This window comes from Gasterosteus aculeatus, chromosome 2 (genome assembly GCF_964276395.1).
Source record: "Gasterosteus aculeatus chromosome 2, fGasAcu3.hap1.1, whole genome shotgun sequence".
NCBI lineage: Eukaryota > Metazoa > Chordata > Actinopteri > Perciformes > Gasterosteidae > Gasterosteus > Gasterosteus aculeatus.
The window spans coordinates 15505308-15519551 of record NC_135689.1 but is presented as its reverse complement, the minus strand read 5'-3'; the positions used below and the strand labels follow the sequence as shown (position 1 = coordinate 15519551).

Genomic DNA, 14244 nt, shown 5'->3' with positions numbered 1-14244 from the left:
AGGAGATTTTTTTTTATGTGGGAAACCCATAGATGGAGGGAAAACCCACTGTGTGCGTGTGTGTGTGTGTGTCCTGGTATTTACACACATGGACATGTCAGAGTCAGCTTGTTTTTGAGCGTGTGTGTGTGTGTGTGTGTGTCCTGGTATTTACACACTTGGACATGTCAGAGTCAGCTTGTTTTTGAGCGTGTGTGTGTGTGTGTGTGTGTGTGTGTGTGTGTGTGTGTGGGGTCTTGAGCGCTGTGAAGCGCGGGTGGAAGGGGAGTGGGGGTAGATGGATGAGGTAGGATGGAGTGGGAGATGAAGGAAGGTGTTCCTACAGGTGTCCAGTCTCAGGCACGTTGATGTTGACGTCCTGGATGGTCTCCTTTTTCTTCTCTTCTGTCTACTATTTCTTTGCCTCCTTGTCCTGCATCTTGCGCCTCATTTTGTCCATCTCCGTCTGCCGGTCTTGCATCCGTCTCCCAAAGATGCCTCTTTTCTTTTTTTTTAAGTCGAGGCAGATGTTCTCGAGGACTGTTTTGTCGTCCTCTAAATCCTGGATCCTGGTGATAAGGATCTGATTTTCCTGTCGGATCTTTGAGATCAGGAAACCACTGCTTGTGACCATCTCGTGGTGGGTCTCCTCTTGGCTCTTTTTAAAAGCAGCCAGAGAATCCCTCTGGGTCTTTAGCAGTTTATGTTCGGCTTCCAGCTGCTGCCAGGTCTGCTTGTTGACCGTGATTTCCGCAGTTTTGACAGTGAGTTGTTCTTTGGTCTCTGTGAGCTTCAGCGATAAACCCTCGTTCTCCGTGATAGTCTCAGCCAGAGCCTCGGACTGGATCTTCAGCAGTTTGTGTTTTTCTTCCAACTGGTGGTTGTTGGCCTGCTGCTTGTGCAGCTCCTCTTTAAGAGAAACGTTGGTGGAAAGTAACCCTGTTACTTTAGACTCCATGGACTGTTGTTGGTGATCCAGTTCCTTGAATGTCTTTTCCTCCAGATCTTTATATTTCTGCTGCCAGGTCTGGTTGTTGACCGTGAGTTCAGCAGTTTTGACAGTGAGTTGTTCTTTGGTCTCTGTGAGCTTCAGCGATAAACCCTCGTTCTCGCTGATAGTCTCAGCCAGAGCCTCTGACTGGATCTTCAGCAGTTTGTGTTTTTCTTCCAACTGGTGGTTACTGGCCTGCTGCTTGCGCAGCTCCTCTTTAAGAGAAACGTTGGTGGAGAGTAACCCTGTTACTTTAGACTCCATGGACTGTTGTTGGTGATCCAGTTCCTTGAATGTCTTTTCCTCCAGTTCTTCATACTTCTGCTGCCAGGTCTGGTTGTTGACCGTGAGTTCAGCAGTTTTGGCAGTGAGTTGTTCTTCTGTCTCTCTGAGCTTCAGAACTAAATGGTTGTTCTGCTCAATAAGATTCCTGACCTGGATCTGGTGGTCTGAAAGCATTGTTTTGTGCTCGCAAACCATCTGATCAAAGGCCAGATCTTTGCCTTCTAACTGGCGGCACAAATTGGCCTTCTCAGTTTCAATGTAGGCATTGAGTTCGCTCACTTGCCTTTTCAGGCAGTGCACTTCATTGTTGGCTCGAGAAAGTGCAACACTCACATTGTATCCAGTCGGAGGACGTCCAGGGATTAAAGGGCCAGCTCCAGCTCTCTGGTTGTTTCCGCGGTACATGGTGAATACTTGTATAGCCTTGAAAAAGACTGTTGGTCAGCCCTGAAAAGGGGTGTAGTCTTGAAAAAGACTGGTGTTTTATTTGTCGCTAAATGACTCGATGTAACCTTTGAAAAATGGTGGTAAATCTTCAAAAAAACTACTTAAGTGTGTAAAGGACAAAAATCGCAGATACTTTTGAGAGAAAATATCCAGCTGCACTCTTATAGAACCAGAAACGCAATGATCTAGTGTTCCGAGACACATCAAAGACTCTTGTTGATGTCATTCCGTTGCCATGCAACTGATCGCCCGAACAAAAACACTTGTTGATGATGTGTATATATATATATATATATATATATATATATATATATATATATGAAAGACCTCCACCAGAATACTTTCAACAAGGTTTAAATCACATAAACAGAAATAGAAGTATTGCAAATTACGATCATGGTTATAGCAAAGCAGACTGGAGATGAAGTATATTTAAAAAATATTAAGCAACCATGTGTCTATCAGACATTTTTCACAAGTGTTTCTAACAACATGGATGCTGACTCTTATTCTCAGTCTGTCTATTAGGACGGCCTCACAGCGCAGTCTTCTGTTTTTAATGATAAAAGAATATAATTTACCACTAAAGTCAGCAGCAGGCCAAAATAGTTACAGATAACACCAGGAGGTAAAGAAGTTCCAATGATGCAAACCAAGGCTTTGTGTTAGTTTCTTATGTGTGTGAAGTGTGTCTCACTATGGAGAAACACAGATGTTATGGATCATCTCTTCTAAATACAGTTTCTGTTTCAGATCCATGAACGCAGCTCCCATAATCTAACTTTGATCTTAATGCAGCTACATAACACATCTGACCCTACGAGGATCATTTTACACACTTTAAAAGGGTTCTCTTCATGAATATGAATATTGTACATTGCATCGATTAGCATATTAATATATTACTTTGGTAATGACAAAACAGTTTTTCATTGCACTTTTAATGTGTTGCTGTCCTCAACCTGCGTTCCCTCTTGGCAGGAACAGACAGCTAGCTTACACTTTCCTTTATGAATAAAGATGAACTACCAGCCTTGATTTTCATATGTGTAATGTTTTCATCCTCTGCATTTATTCATGCCGGATTGATCATTGTCAAACTGGAACAGACAAAACAAAGGCTACATAAATACCACGTAAAACAACGTGGCACCAGGATAACATGACACAGAGAGCTAGCATAGTTTAGCTGCTATTTTCCAGCGGAGAATTCCGTGACATAAATTCAACATACTTTCGAAATTGTCTAAATCTTTACAACAACACAAAACATGCACTCACAGACGAATAATGTCCGAAGGCTCTTCCAGGAGGAATTCAGCTGCGACCAACAACAGCGGGTTCTCTCCATGAAGTGAACCGAGCCTCGTGTGGCCGCTCCACTAGGCGGCTGCATTTACTCACGTGTAACTACTCAAGTCACTACATGTATGGTGGGCATGTCACACCTTCTGTTTTCTATAATGACATGAGGTGATTCTTCCACTGTTTGTGTTTGTTTTTATTGATTTGGAGGGACATCATATTCCCTTTAGTGCTCTACACATGATGTGTTGGTCTTCAATGGAGCATGTCCAAGTCATGTGCTTCATTTGAATGAAAGAAAAGAAAAAAAGATAGTTTCAAGAATAAACAAGGAAATTGTTGATGGGGATGACAAATATTAGGATCACACAGATTACATTACATTACAGGTCTTTTAGCTGACGCTTTTACCCAAAGCGACTTACATCCTCTTCAAGTCGCTCCCTAAAAGGAGCACACAGACTACCGTTTATCTTCAGCTCACTCTCAACCTCACTGTACAACACTTTGATCTTAGCTATGCAGAGGTGTCAAGTAACCAAGTACAAATACTTCATTACTGTACTTAAGTAGAAATTTTGGGTATCTATACTTTACTAGAGTATTTATTTTTCAGACGACTTTTTACTTCTCCTCACATTTCCACGCAAATATCTGTACATTCTACTCCTTACATTTTAAAAACAGCCTCGTTACTTCCGGCTTGTCGCAGCTCAAAAACAAACACAAGAAAACCCTATCCAGATAAACGGCGCTATGCGGACAGTGAATGTGATTGTGTTTAGATGAGAATATAAACATTTAGCATCCAGACACCCAATTGGTTTTCTCCGCGATGTGCAGATCGGAGCGACGCCGAGTGGGAAAAGTGGTGGAAAGTTGGTATTTACCCTCACCTAGCGGGATGGGGTGGGAGAAGATTTGTCATGTGTGACCCTTTTTTACAGCGTTCAGTCCCCAAACAACCAACAATAAAAGTGATAAGTAAAACATATAAAGTTGTTCTACCCACGCTTTTGTAGTAAGAGTAATTTTAAAATGCATAACAACAATGCATCATTAGAAAAATCTGAATTGGCTCTTCAGGTCCATATTTTTGCATCACTAGAAATATTATTGATGTATTTTCAACAATGCCTCTTACCTGTCAGCAGGAAAGCATCCTGAAGGAACTCCAGAGCTGTGAATGGAGCTACCAGAGCTGCTGTCTCCATTATTGATAACTTTCACTGGAGATACAGTATCAATGGTGTCTGAAGTATGTAGAGGGACAACACATAACTATTTGTTAAAGACGATGGTTGATGAATACAACAAAACAGACGGGGTTGACCGGCATTTGAAATATTACAATGTTAAGTCCATATTGAGTCACTATTAACTTTCCAGTTAGCCGGTGCTGCTAGCTTGTTTTGCTATCTTTGTCTTATTAGTCGTATATGAATCCATCAAAGTGCCTTTGTTCGGCCCCCCCGATGCTCGCACACATTACATTATCAAAAGCCTCAAACCAAAAATAAACGTGCCATAAATCTGCATTAAATCCGATGTATTAGCATCCACGATCACAGTACCCATGTGTGATGTGCGGATCGATACTGAAACATCGATACTTCCGATACCAGATCTGTACACAGTAAATTTGCCAGTGTCAAAAAGGCAGTGTCAAACTATTTTAATTCTTCCGGAGTTCTTCCAACAATGGACAGAGTAAAATTGAACCAGAAAACTTCCAGTGTTGGTGAAAATAATCGGAGTTAACAGAGGTTTTACTCTGTCAGTGTTATTGACTCTCTCAGGCCCTGATTCAACACTGATTAGAGCAAGATACCTTCCAGAGTATCACAAAAAATACTCTGGAAAGCCCCGCCCACCAACTTTCCCGGTCAAACTGAGAATGTGGATTCTGGCATCGCCATCTTCCTCGCATCGAAATACTGTGGTAAGTCTTTCTACTATAAACTATTCCCGTTGTTTTTCTTCATTCCAGTAGAATCTGTATAAGAATAAAGGGACGTATTCATTAACCACACTAGTCAATGTTGGGTACGTGTCTTCAAATACCGAATTTCAAATGGCTAACGTGATTATCGGGTGGGTGGTTAGCTTAAATGTAGCAGCCACATGTCTGACCTCGCAACACCAAACTGAACAAAAACGACACGAGGTAACGTTAATGTCAGCGAGGACGAGCTGTCCTGGTGTGTTATGTGTCATGCTTGCACATTTATTTCAGTAAAATGACGACAAAAATTCGTTGAAGCAGTCATATTTATTATTTCTATTTGAGCCGGAGCAAATCGCTTTAGCGTCACGTCACAATTTGGTCGAGCATAGCGGGACATGTCGCGGACATGCGGACGGGCTCATAGGACCCGCTAGTTCACCGGCAGACTGCGGAATGCACCGAGTCGACCCAGTTAACGTGAACGCAGCCGCGGCTCCGAGAGGCTCGGTTCCCGTTAGCTGCTGCTGTAGCCATAGACATATAAAGAGTAGACGCTGCATTGGCTGCTGAGGCGCAAACAAATATTTTTTATTATATTATATACCAGAATATTATTACTGTTACGCCTACTATGAATATTAAAATACGCCGAATCATGTTTTCGGTGTCATGCCTACAAAATCCCGTGAACATCCGCTTTTGTATTCAGCGAGTGATGCGCTGACACTTCGTTGCGCCAGCTGGCACTGGGTGGAGCGGGTGACCGGTCCAAGTCGGCGGCCCCGCGGCTCGTCAGCACCACTAGGCAGCAGCGGTCGATGTCTATTCTTTATGTCTATGGCTGTAGCTGCTGTAAGCTTAATGTATGCTTCCACGTTACGGCGGCGGCGTAACCCCGTCATTGAGCAAGTTCTCCGTTGCTCTGCAGTTCCCCCCCATGCCGCTAGGCGGGTGTGGCTGTGTGTTTCTGCGGGTGCCGAATCCTTGGTGAGCCGAATCTCATATTGAAGCGCAGGCTATGGAGAAGACGTGAATTTACAACACTGGTTCACCCACTGAGGGACCTGGACGAGCAAGTGCACTTTCGATACTTTCGAATGTCAGCAACTGCCGCAAATTACGTTCTGAGCGGACCAATCACAGCACTTGCGGTCCACGTCAACTCGACTCGCAGTTAGATTTTTTCGGAGGTGCACGTCAGGCTACGGCGGAGGGGTCTACGTAGTTACTTATTATGTATATTTTCCTTTTTTCTTTCAGGTTGTTCTTTAATGTACTGTGGTGCTCTGGTGGTAAGTAATAAGTTGATGTACTTGACCGAAAATGTAGTTGTGTTTGTGATTTTTAAAGCTGAAATAGGGTATTTTCAGGTTGTCAGCTTGTATGGTGTTGTAGATCATAATGTTGATTTCAGTTTGCTGTCTTTGCAGATACCATCATGTTGATCAAAACATTCCTGTCATCCAGCACCAACCAAGATCTTTGCCACTGTGATAAGATGTGAGCTTTACATGTTTTAGGTTTACTTTTGATGCCAATATTTCATGTTTACTTGGAATAAATATGTATTACAGTATGGATACAATTGTCTGTGTGTTTTTCCCCCTGCATAGATATGCAACACTGGTAGGAGTTGGTTAAAAATCAACACTCTTTGGAGTGATTTCATAATCAACATAGTGTAAAGCAGGTTTAACACTGGAAAGGTTATTTCTTTTATAACTCTTTAGTGTTACATGTGAATAACACTATGGGTGTTACTTCTTACATAGTGTAAAACTTGACACTTCTTAGAGTTAATATTATTACACTACACTGCACCTAGTGTACAATTTTAACTCTTACCAGAGTAAAATTGACTCTGAAAATTTAACTCTGTGTTCAGTGTACATTTAACACTCTGTAGATAGGGACCATATCTCACTGAGGTAGTGTTAAAATTGACTCTTTAAGTGTTGTATTAACACTGGCGATTTTACTGTGCAGGACATTCACTTCGCCCGATGTAAGGCCTGTTCTAAATCCATCAAACTTCAGACGATGGGCGAGGCTGCCCTGACCAGCCACGCAGGGGGAGCCGGCCACAAAGCGGCGGTGCGCAAGCTGAGGGAAGGTAACGTCACTGCGCTCACACCTCCGACTGATGCTTAGCGATCGCTGTTTGTTCAGCCGGTTGTTGTTGTTGAAGTGTGTGGCTGCAACAGCAGTGCACACGGTGAGTGCAGAAACATCTGTCCCACGTCATCCGCCAGAGGTTTCCCCTCGGGTCGTGTCTTCTTTTTTTTAGGACCTAAGTTAAAATGTCAGTACGCGCTTTTCTGGCAAAATGTTCCCAATAAAAACATTACACACCAGCAGGGAATGATGTGTGAAAACCGCCGGTGCAATGGTACATATTTTACAAATATTAAAATGGTGCTTAAACACATAAAACCGATCAAGCCTGGCTGAGGAGATTCTACCTTCTCTGAGGTGGGACCACGTGTACTGCCGGCAGTCTGCATGCATCCTTCTCCACACATCCAGCAGGCCATGAGACTGGACCAGCCGCCTCAGAGCCTGCTGGGAAGCTGGATGTGGCTCTGCGTGGTTGCGGTCTGTAGTCGCATCTTCTGTACAGTTAACATCCCCCCCTAAGAATAAAAAATCCTCCGAGGCACAGACATCTAAAAGCTCATTAACTTTTTTGTAAAAACAGCTTCCTCTCTGCACCGATTGCTGGAGCATACACATTGATAAAAAGGTCGAACCGCGCCTTTACTGGAAACAACCTCCCCTCATGATGTGTTTGACCTCCAGGGAGACTGGATTAAAAGACCCGGAGAAGAGGAAGCGCACTCCTCCACTGAGGTTGGTGTTGTGGCTCAGCAGGAGTTCCCTCCTCCAGTCGGCCCCGTTGGTGCTGTCGCTGTGCGTCTCTTGCAAGAAGAGAACGTCAAGATGTTTTAAACAGCTGCTCTCTTCTTGGCATCTCTGGCTCCATTCATGTTTAAGGCTGGCGCATGCTTCTGCATCGCTGCGACTGGTTCTAAAAGTCTTGCGTGCGTTGCAGAGCAATTCGCCTCCAGAACAACAGGGGGAGTGACGTGTTTCTGTTGAAGACGACCTAGAGAGTCGCGTCTTTGTGTGTGGAAGTCGTTGGTTTGTTTATTTATTTATCATAGACTTTATTGCCCCGTGCATCGCCACTGCTGCTTTTCATCGCGGACACATTTGTCCCGTATTTTCCTCCACAACTTTGTGCACCTCTCGACCTGCAAACGGGCGTTTGCGGCGATCTCCCTCCGTGAATCCAACCCGCTTCTGCAACCCGCCAATGACGGCTTGTATAAGCGGTCATATTTACGCATTTCTTCTGACAAAAGTTCTTCAATCTGATCCGTAGATTTTGGCCCACGGCACCGGAACCGGCCGCTCGGCCGCCGCAGCCCGGCTGTCAGGATCCCACCAGCTTCACTCACTCCTCCCACTCGTTCACAGTCCCCTGAGTTCTAATCACCATCACCTGCACCTCAGCAGTTCACCTCCCTTTATATTCGACTCCTCTTCACGCACTCAGTGTCTGGTCTCGTCTCTACGGGACACCACAGACTCTCACGCAACCTGCCCGCTACGTACCTGAACCCCTGCCGGCTGCTCCAAGGGAATGTCCTCCCGCATCTGTAACCTGGAACTCGGCCCACCCTTCAGTTAAAGTCCCAAAGGGCAGAGAAAATATCCTTATAGGATCAATTCATCTGTTTTTCTCGGATGTTATCAACAGCAATAATATATATCTGTATATATATATATATATATATATATATATATATATATTTTTTAATCATCTTTCAACTTCCCCTTTTGAAGAGTACTTTGCACTTTTAGTCTTTTGCCCGGCCCCCTCATCACATTCTCAGAGATGAATGGGCCGATAAAGAATAACCCTGCTTTAACATAATACCTCCTCTAGCTTTCTCTAATTCTGACCTATTTAGCTTAGTTTAGCTCAAAAACACACCCACGCACGCAGGCAAAAGTCCAGAAAAGAATTTCAGACAAAGAGGTATATTTGCGTGACGTTCTCTCGTATCTCCATCTGTAAACCCACATCCTTGACTTGCTTCAATTGAAAGGTAAATAAACCTACGCGGAGTTACATATTCACCTTAGTTTGACTGCTGCAGGGGAATTTGAGCTCAGTCAAATTGCCTACTGAAGAAAATCATTGAAGGCGTAAATCGAAGAACAAGTAAATCAATAATTGCAGAGATATTTATGCATCCCGATGGAGTAGTTTTTTGACAATTTTAGATCCAATTTAGGTCCAATTTTCTTTTTTGTTCAATCTAAATTCCAAAGAAACATACATTTGGATTAAAAAATAAATAAAAATGTAAACTCACAATGTAACCATTTCAAAAGACAAATTCCGTTTTGAGTAACAGACCCGTTGACAAACTACACAAAACTACTGAGCTCTAACATTCCCTCGGTTTGTGACTTAAGTTAAAACAAGAATTTGTTCTTTCGTTTCCAAAGGTTGCCATGGTGAGGTCACTTCCTGTCTGTCCATCAATGCCACTGGCATCCTTCTCAAGCTTGTTTGGACTCTTATCATTATATATATATATATATAAATACACATGCACACATATAAATTGAATAATTTACATTTGCCTGAGCACCTTTTCCCTATTTAAAAACAACTAATATTATTAATATATTAGAAAAATGATCGGTGGTTTATGTTTCCCTTAGAATTTTCTGGAAAACATCTATTATGGAAGAGGCTGTTTTGGGCCCAACCTGACCTGTTGTATTTGTAACATATACAATAAATATCAGCCATTTTTAAATGGGAAAGATAGGTGCTCAGGCAAATGTAAATTCTTCAAAATGTATAATTGTGTGTGTATATATATATATTTATATATATATATTATGCCATATCAGTGTTTCCCCCAGGTTCACAACTATGGGGGGGCGGACGTACCGGAGGGTGCGTGAGCGTTGGTAAGGGTAGGGAAAACACTGTATTATGATATTATGTTCTATGATATTAGAAATACTAAGTATGATGCCATGTTTGCTACGGGGTTGTGTCCTCAGCCCCGTCCTCTACACCCTGTTCAGCTACGACTGTATCGCCTCCCACAAGGATAACATTGCCTGAAGTTTGCTGATGTCACCGCAGTGTCAGGACGCATCACTGGGGGGAATGAAGCGGCATACAGGAGGGAGGTGGCCAGTTTGGTGTCACGGTACGAGGAGAACAACCTCACCCTCAACACTGACAAGACCAAGAGGCTGATGGTGGACATGAGGAAGGAGAAGAGACCTCATCGACCACTTTTCATCCAGGAGCTTGAAGTTAAGAGGGTGAGCAGCTTCAAATACCTCGGGGTCCACTTCAGCGAGGACCTCACCTGGACACTCGATACAACGCAGCTGGTCAAGAAGGCTCAACGGCGGCTGTACTTCCTGAGGAGGCTGAGGAGGTTTGGGATGTCTCCCAAGATCCTCAGCAACTTCTACAGCTGCATCATCGAGAGCATATTGACCAGCTGCATCACCGTGTGGTACGGCAGCACATCCACAATGGACCGCAAACGCTTGCAGAAAGTGGTGAGGACAGCAGAAAAGATCATCAAGACCCCACTGCCCTCTCTGCAGAGCATCTACCACCGCAGGGTTCACAGGAGAGCTGCCTCCATTCTCAAAGACCCCACCCACCCCCAACATGGACTGTTCAAGCTTCTACCCTCAGGCAGGAGGTAAAGAAGTGCCAAATGCAGGACCACCAGACTGAAAAACACTTTTTTCCCCCACTGCCATTAGAGCCGTCAACAGCTGAGAGGACTCTATAACCTAACTCACAACTGGTCTGCACTTTAGCTTGTTAGGATTCACTTACTGTTACTGTCCTGTTAAATTAAATGAAATATGTGCAATATAAATTAAGTTTTTCTTTTACAACCTGCTCAGTTTTGCACTTTTCCCCTTACCTCATGTCTGCCTTATCCTTACCTCATTTTTATTTTTATCTCATGTACATTTATGTAAATGTTGTATTTTTTATTTTAATTTTAAAATTGGTCGGCTTTCCAGAAAAGGCAAGCACAAGTATTTCAATACACAGTGTGTAATTGACAATAAAAATCTTTGAATCTAAATGATGTTGTTATATGAAATTAGAACTATGAAGTATGATACTATATTAGTCCTATATTATGTTATATGATATTATAAATATGACGTGTGTGTATCAACTGGCCGCTAACTAGCTAACATCATGGCACGGAGGTGTTTTTTTTTTCATCGCCCACCATTCAACAACTCAAACGTGAATTAAGAACCTTTTAATATGTCAAAGAACCATTTAATATCCCAAATAACGAAAAACACGTAGAACCATCTAATAGATAAAGTGGTTCTTTAGAAGGTGTTGGTTCTTCGTAGAACCAGACTGTCTTGGGGCTTGTGTTTTTTAAAAACACTTTAGAAATATAGCTATTAGGCTGCAAGAACCATTTCAATCCAGAGAGACTTGTTCAAATTTTAACAATGCTTTATTGTAACAGGCATAAATATATATATTGCCAAGTTGTTTGGCGCTTGGACCCACAGGGGAACCCACAGATGACGGGGTGGCCCATGTTATCACATTTTTCTTTGGTGATGGTATCCTCCAGATGTTGATAGGAGGAGATTTTTTTTAATGTGGGAAACCCATAGATGGAGGGAAAACCCACTGTGTGCGTGTGTGTGTGTGTGTCCTGGTATTTACACACATGGACATGTCAGAGTCAGCTTGTTTTTGAGCGTGTGTGTGTGTGTGTGTGTGTGTGTTTGTGTCCTGGTATTTACACACATGGACATTACAGAGTCAGCTTGTTTTTGAGCGTGTGTGTGTGTGTGTGTGTGTGTGTGTGTGTTTGTGTCCTGGTATTTACACACATGGACATGTGAGAGTCAGCTTGTTTTTGAGCGTGTTTGTGTGTGTGTGTGTGTGTGGGGTCTTGAGCGCTGTGAAGCGCGGGTGGAAGGGGAGTGGGGGTAGATGGATGAGGTAGGATGGAGTGGGAGATGAAGGAAGGTGTTCCTACAGGTGTCCAGTCTCAGGCACGTTGATGTTGACGTCCTGGATGGTCTCCTTTTTCTTCTCTTCTGTCTACTATTTCTTTGCCTCCTTGTCCTGCATCTTGCGCCTCATTTTCTCCATCTCCGTCTGCCGGTCTTGCATCCGTCTCCCAAAGATGCCTCTTTTCTTTTTTTTTAAGTCGAGGCAGATGTTCTCGAGGACTGTTTTGTCGTCCTCTAAATCCTGGATCCTGGTGATAAGGATCTGATTTTCCTGTCGGATCTTTGAGATCAGGAAACCACTGCTTGTGACCATCTCGTGGTGGGTCTCCTCTTGGCTCTTTTTAAAAGCAGCCAGAGAATCCCTCTGGGTCTTTAGCAGTTCATGTTCTGCTTCCAGCTGCTGCCAGGTCTGCTTGTTGACCGTGATTTCCGCAGTTTTGACAGTGAGTTGTTCTTTGGTCTCGGTGAGCTTCAGCGATAAACCCTCGTTCTCCCGGATAGTCTCAGCCAGAGCCTCTGACTGGATCTTCAGCAGTTTGTGTTTTTCTTCCAACTGGTGGTTGTTGGCCTGCTGCTTGTGCAGCTCCTCTTTAAGAGAAACGTTAGTGGAGAGTAACCCTGTTACTTTAGACTCCATGGACTGTTGTTGGTGATCCAGTTCCTTGAATGTCTTTTCCTCCAGATCTTTATATTTCTGCTGCCAGGTGTGGTTGTTGACCGTGAGTTCAGCAGTTTTGACAGTGAGTTGTTCTTTGGTCTCGGTGAGCTTCAGCGATAAACCCTCGTTCTCCCGGATAGTCTCAGCCAGAGCCTCTGACTGGATCTTCAGCAGTTTGTGTTTTTCTTCCAACTGGTGGTTGTTGGCCTGCTGCTTGTGCAGCTCCTCTTTAAGAGAAACGTTGGTGGAGAGTAACCCTGTTACTTTAGACTCCATGGACTGTTGTTGGTGATCCAGTTCCTTGAATGTCTTTTCCTCCAGTTCTTCATACTTCTGCTGCCAGGTGTGGTTGTTGACCGTGAGTTCAGCAGTTTTGGCAGTGAGTTGTTCTTCTGTCTCTCTGAGCTTCAGAACTAAATGGTTGTTCTGCTCAATAAGATTCCTGACCTGGATCTGGTGGTCTGAAAGCATTGTTTTGTGCTCGCAAACCATCTGGTCAAAGGCCAGATCTTTGCCTTCTAACTGGCGGCACAAATTGGCCTTCTCAGTTTCAATGTAGGCATTGAGTTCGCTCACTTGCCTTTTCAGGCAGTGCACTTCATTGTTGGCTCGAGAAAGTGCAACACTCACATTGTATCCAGTCGGAGGACGTCCAGGGATTAAAGGGCCAGCTCCAGCTCTCTGGTTGTTTCCGCGGTACATGGTGAATACTTGTATAGCCTTGAAAAAGACTGTTGGTCAGCCCTGAAAAGGGGTGTAGTCTTGAAAAAGACTGGTGTTTTATTTGTCGCTAAATGACTCGATGTAACCTTTGAAAAATGGTGGTAAATCTTCAAAAAAACTACTTAAGTGTGTAAAGGACAAAAATCGTAGATACTTTTGAGAGAAAATATCCAGCTGCACTCTTATAGAACCAGAAACGCAATGATCTAGTGTTCCGAGACACATCAAAGACTCTTGTTGATGTCATTCCGTTGCCATGCAACTGATCGCCCGAACAAAAACACTTGTTGATGATGTGTATATATATATATATATATACATATATATATGAAAGACCTCCACCAGAATACTTTCAACAAGGTTTAAATCACATAAACAGAAATAGAAGTATTGCAAATTACGATCATGGTTATAGCAAAGCAGACTGGAGATGAAGTATATTTAAAAAATATTAAGCAACCATGTGTCTATCAGACATTTTTCACAAGTGTTTCTAACAACATGGATGCTGACTCTTATTCTCAGTCTGTCTATTAGGACGGCCTCACAGCGCAGTCTTCTGTTTTTAATGATAAAAGAATATAATTTACCACTAAAGTCAGCAGCAGGCCAAAATAGTTACAGATAACACCAGGAGGTAAAGAAGTTCCAATGATGCAAACCAAGGCTTTGTGTTAGTTTCTTATGTGTGTGAAGTGTGTCTCACTATGGAGAAACACAGATGTTATGGATCATCTCTTCTAAATACAGTTTCTGATTCAGATCCATGAACGCAGCTCCCATAATCTAACTTTGATCTTAATGCAGCTACATAACACATCTGACCCTACGAGGATCATTTTA

At 43.1% G+C, this 14244-nt stretch overlaps 1 long non-coding RNA gene across 1 annotated transcript; it reads left to right on the top strand.

Moving 5' to 3' along the window:
* The first annotated feature begins 4866 nt into the window (after nucleotides 1–4866).
* On the top strand, nucleotides 4867–6533 carry LOC144389403 (uncharacterized). Its single transcript, XR_013453421.1, has 3 exons — nucleotides 4867–4949; nucleotides 6216–6247; nucleotides 6386–6533. It is a non-coding gene; the product is annotated as an uncharacterized LOC144389403 (long non-coding RNA).
* Nucleotides 6534–14244: the final 7711 nt, after the last annotated feature.